We start from the raw sequence: 5,771 nt of genomic DNA, 5'->3' as shown, positions 1-5,771 counted from the left end.
CCCAGATAAGACAGCAAATCTCTGCGGAATGGCTGAGATCGGTGCTACCCTCGGGAATCTAATGAACACAGGTGAAAGTTGCCGTCTTACCCCCATTCAATTCATCTGTTATGGTTTCTGATGGATTTTCATGGATGCGTACTCAGTTGCTAAGATGTGTCCAATTCTTTGCAACCCCATGGACTGTAGCCTGCCAGTCTCTTCCGCCCATGTTCGGGATTTTTCAGGCAGGAAAACTGGAGTGGGTTGCCATTTCCTTCTCCAGGGGATCTTTCTGACCCAGGGATCAAACCTAAGTCTCCAGCAGCTCCTGCATTTATTTTTCATATTTTATTTAATTGTTTGTCTAGGCTTTGCCAGGTCTTAGTTGTGGCATGCGGGATCTAGTTCCCTGACCAGGGATCGAACCCAAGACCCCTGCATCAAGAGCTCAGAGTCTTACCCACTGGACTACCAGGGAAGTCTGATACCAGGTAGGCTATCACTTTATCGCTGAGACCCCAGGCAAGCCCTGGATTTTCATGAATGATGGTAGATTACCAAAAACTTACCCAATGAGTAGTCCCAACTGTGGCTGATGAATTAGAGCTGGTATCTAATCTAAACCAGAACAGATCAACACAGTCTTTAGTACTTGGGTTGCGACTGTCCATCTGGCAGTGAGTTCTTTTAAAACCTTCCTAGGAGAGATAGCCGAAAGCAGCTGCATTACATCAAAAGGACCGAAGTGAAGGTTCACTGCTTTACCCCAAGGGCACAGTCATCCTCCTTCCCTCTGTCGTCTTGACAGTCCCCAGAATACCATGCTGGTCTACTGTGCTTCTGGCATCATGCTAATTGGAAGGGCAGACAGGAAGTAGTGAGGGCTTTGAAGGCTAGAGTGAAACACGTGTGTCAGAACATAACAATTCTTTAAGCTTCCCAAGTCCTGCCATACTGATGAAGATCTAAGAGGTCGGTGCCTCTCACGGGGATGCCCTCTAAGGTAAATGATTACCCCGTATAAAATGGTCCATGGCTTGGGGACATTTTGGATTTGGGGGGCAGCCTATATTGCACTTAATACTATTTCTTGAGTGCTGGGCTTAAGTGAAGCCCACAGCATAAGGGGCTCTCCAGAAATTCTAGGTTTCAGGGCAGCCTACCCTGCTACTGAGGCCACACAATTTATCAGATCCATCAGTGATAGACATATCCAGAGTAGAATAAGATGCTGTGAGGGACCTTAGACAAGCCCCGGTAAGAGATCGGCAGTGCAGAATATTGAGGGTTCTAGACCGAGGTCATGGCCATTCCATTTCAGGGACTATTTACTATGAAAACACTCCTATTTAAAAACCAGCTCCTAGGAAAAGCCTGGCAGATTCACAATGACAGTTGCTGAGTCCGTGTGTTGGCGGGGGGACCCCCAGGCGACTGTGGACTCTTTGGGGCCAATGGGGACCAATTTTCAAAATAACCTTTCCCTGGACGTCTCGTCGTCCTACCTCATGGCTCCAGACCTTGAGCGATTATTACAATGGAAGAAACCAATAATTTCAAGACACCGAGCAGATAATGTGAAAAAAAGGAAATCTCCATCATGTTTAACTCCATGTATAAATATCCCTGTCTCTCCATTTATGCGGAAGCTTGGCTTTGGTGCTAGAGTAAATGTCTACCTTATGAAAAGATCTCCAAGAGGCTTGTCTCATTCTCCTTGGGCTGTGAAAAAGATTAATCCTAGATGTAATGATGTTTATCAGAGTATGTATCTAAAGAGACTAACTCATGAAGCTAAGAATTTGAAAAGACTCAATCATCCAAACATTATAGCTTTCACTGAAGCTGGCAATGGTTGTCCACCTTGCTATGGAATATGGAGGTGAAAAGCTTCTGAATGACTTAATAGAAGAACAAAATAAAGATAGCCAAGATCCTTCTCCAGCAGCCATAATTTTAAAAGTTGCTTTGAACGTGGTAAGAGGGTTAAAGCATCTACACCAAGATAAGAAACTGCTCCGTGGAGATAAAAAGTCTTCAAACGTTGTTATTAAAGGTGACTTTGAAACAATTAAAATCTGTGATGTAGGAGTCTCTCTACCTTTGGATGAAAACATGACTGTGACTGCCCCTGAGACCTTATCCATTGGCTCTGAGCCTGGGAGACCCAAGGAAGCTCTGGAGGAGGATGGTATTACTACCGGCAAGGCAGACGTATTTGCCTTTGGCCTTACTCAGTGGGCAATGAAGGCTTTATCTGTTCCACACATCAGTCTTCCAGACGATGACGATGATGAAGCTTCTGATGAAAGTGACTGATGATGACGCACGCAGTGCAGCTTTGGGAATGAGGCCGCCTATTAAAGTGGAAGAACTGGGTGAGACGCACCAAAGAGGAGCTGAGCTCTTCTCTGTGTGCACTGATGAAGATCCTAAAGGTCGTCCTTCAGCCGCGCACACTGTGGAGGCTTCAGAAATGGATGTCCTGTGGTCACCTCATACCCATGACTACTGGAGCCTCGAGTACGGCTCATGTACACAGCGGTTCTGTTTACCACGATACATTTATGTAGCTATTATGATGATCCGTAATTACTAGATGGAAGTGGCCTGTTTTAGGACCATAGATAGTACCTTAGTAACATTTGAACAACTGTTTCTATTACAAAGGTATTTCACGTATGCTTATGTTAATAAGCATTTGAGATTGTAGAGAGTTTTCTATAAAGTTTAAGAAACTATTCAAAAATTTGAACTTGATATTGATTTTAAAAGAGTGCTGTAAAACTGATGTCTAACATTAATTTCGATTGCGTGACTATTTGATTGATGATCTTTCTCAGATGTTCTCTATTTTAATGGATCTACTGAAATTAGCACTTTGTGTATTACAGAATATTACATCTGCTTACCTTTTAAAACAAACCTTTTGCTGGCCTTTCTTGGCTGACGTGCGTATTCAATACGGTCGCTGAGACCAGAGACCTGGGATAAGGCTTAAAAAAGTCGTTCCCTGGGCATATCCGAACAGTTTCGGTCAAGGCTCATCTTGTTCCAGAGCTTTGGATTTTGCTTTAATTTATTGAATGTATTTTCTGTACTTGTATTTTTAATGCTTTTATTTACTGATCTATATCTTAAGCATATCACAGTGTTGGTATAAAAATAAAACCCGAAAAGGACAATATAGAATAAAGGACTTGTCAGTCACCCAACGGTGTGTTATCCTATTTTGTACTCTACTGAATTGAGTGTTGTCATTAAACTTACTGAGTGAAAGTTTAAAAAAAAAAAACAAAACAGCTCCAGGACTTCCCTGGCAGTTCAGTGGTTAAAACTCCATGCTCCCAAGGCAGGGGGCGGGGGGGGGAGGGTGGGGGGTCGGGGCTGGGGGGGTGGTGTGTGTGGGTGTGTGCACAGCTTCAGTTCCTGGCCAGGGAACTCAGATTCTGCATACTGTGCAGTGCAGCAACAAAAAATAATAATAATTAATTTTAAAATTAAGAAAATTTTAAAAATAATAATAAAGATAGATTTTGAATTTAAAAAAATTAAAAGAAACTAGGAAGAACTTGGAAAAAGTTTTAAAATAAAAACCAGCTCTTGAAGTGATGATAGATAATAGAAATCGGGCTGAAAATGGAACATCAAGTGATTATATGACCGGAACTGTTCATCACAAGGAGGACATCATCACATCCACCACGTCAGTCAGGCATCTGATGGAAACGGTACCTTTAGGATCAGTCCCGAGCAAGTCCAGAGGCCACAAGGCGACCCAGGGCTCCACATCCCCTCCCTGCGTTGTCCAGACACTTCTCTCAGCTTTATAACAATGGGAGGGGGTGGCGGGGGCTGCGACAAGTCACTGGTGAAGGCGGGGAAACACAGCTGTTCCTGCTTCGAGGATGGGTCGGTTCCCATCGCAGTGCTGGCTGGCGGTGGACCACTGTCCACACTGCGGCTCTGGCAGGGGCGGCCCCAGGGACAATGCTGAGGGGACACCCTTCCAGAAGGTCCTGTGCTGTGAGAACATATGCTCACAATATCTGTGCACACACGCACGCGTGCATACATATGCACACACACAACTATAAGGAAAATATCACTGTAGCCACACAGGAGAAGCTGGCTCTCTGGATCACAAAAGACATTATCAAGACATCGCCAGTGGGTGAGACACTAGTTATGAGCCAGAGATTAGAGAGGAAAAAGCCTTTGAAAAATGATGAATCAAAGATACTCGATGTCTGGGGAATCACGGGACAGAGCGAGTTCCTTCTTCATCTACAGAGGGAAGGGGTTTGCATGGACGAACCCCACATATGCGCCTTGTGCAACTTCAAGGCTCTGGGAAACAGTTTGAAAGCCTGAGCCAATCCACCTCTTTCTTCCAAAAATGTCTCCAGTCCATCCATCTCTGGCAGGGGAGAACCGTCCACGGTACTAACACCCCGCAGAGAAGGGCCCGGGGCAGCTTCCCAGTCACCCGGACGCTCTACCATTGAGACACAGGTGCATATTGCTTTAAGGCTCTCCTACCGCAGGTGAGCCCTCATTCTCCTAGTCTCGGGGGAAACAGGAAGTTGCCGTCATTTCACCACTTCCTTTTACACCCTTCGGGGTATAATGGTTTTTATATTCGATTGGGATGTGATTCAGTTCAGTTCAGTTCAGTCGCTCAGTCATGTCCAGCTCTTTGCGACCCCATGAATCACAGCACCCTGGACCACCCTGTCCATCACCAACTCCCGGAGTTCACCCAAACTCATGTCCATCGAGTCAGTGATGCCATCCAGCCATCTCATCCTCTGTTGTCCCCTTCTCCTCCTGCCCCCAATCCCTCCCAGCATCAGGGTCTTTTCCAATGAGTCAGCTCTTCGCATGAGGTGGCCAAAGTACTGGAGTTTCAGCGTCAGCATCAGTCCTTCCAGTGAACACCCAGGACTGATCTCCTTTAGGATGTGATTAAGGGGAATTAAAAGAGGCTGAGAATATACGTATCAAGCAATTCTTATTTGCGTGAGTTGTTCATTAAATTTCTGTTTGCCTCCCCAAGTAGATATATAGAACTGAGAAATGATATTTTTTCTTATTATTAAAGGTTAAATTATGTGCCCCTCCAAAATATCTGTGTTGGAGTCTGAACCCCTAGTACCTGGGAATGTGACTTTATTTGGACACAGGTAGTTAGTGAAGATGAAGTCACAGCAGTAGAGTGGGAGAACTACGCCGTATCCCAGGATGACTGGTGCCTTTGTGTCCCATGTGGAGACCAAGACACACACGGGGAGAAGCTGTGTCATGATGCAGGCAGAGACGGAAGTCATTCAGCTACAAGTCCAAGGATGCCAAGGAAAGCGACAGCCACCAGAAGCTAGAGGAGGCGCCTGCTGGTACCTTGATTTTGGATTTCTAGGCTCCAGAACTGTGAAACAAGACGTTTCTTTTTTTAAGCTGTCTGGTATGCGGTCCTTTGTTATGGAAGCCCTAGGAAACTAATGCAGTTGTATTAATCACTTCTCTTTGATCAAGTCTCTAACATGTATTGATCAGAATAAAAGTGAGTCTCCACAATTGACCCATTTCTTCTCTTTTTTGAGAGACTTTGGAAGCTTCTGAATTAAGAGGTTATTTTCAGGAATAGTAACCTAAGTTTCAGTTTTGGCTATATTTAATTCTAATTTATTAATCAGTAGCACTTTTCCCAAAAAGATCTGTCCTAAATCCATCTGAAATTCAAAGAAGCACTGATTTCAAACAACTCACTACCTCCACAGTCCTTAATA

The 5,771-nt window shown here is 44.5% G+C and overlaps 1 pseudogene; it reads left to right on the top strand.

Annotated features, from left to right (window-relative positions):
* The first annotated feature begins 1,465 nt into the window (after window positions 1-1,465).
* LOC120870244 lies at window positions 1,466-2,581 on the top strand (annotated as a pseudogene).
* The last annotated feature ends 3,190 nt before the right edge of the window (window positions 2,582-5,771 follow it).

The sequence above is a fragment of the Oryx dammah genome, unplaced genomic scaffold (assembly GCF_014754425.2).
Source record: "Oryx dammah isolate SB20612 unplaced genomic scaffold, SCBI_Odam_1.1 HiC_scaffold_11, whole genome shotgun sequence".
In the NCBI taxonomy this organism is placed as follows: domain Eukaryota; kingdom Metazoa; phylum Chordata; class Mammalia; order Artiodactyla; family Bovidae; genus Oryx; species Oryx dammah.
This window is presented reverse-complemented; position numbering and strand designations above follow the sequence as displayed.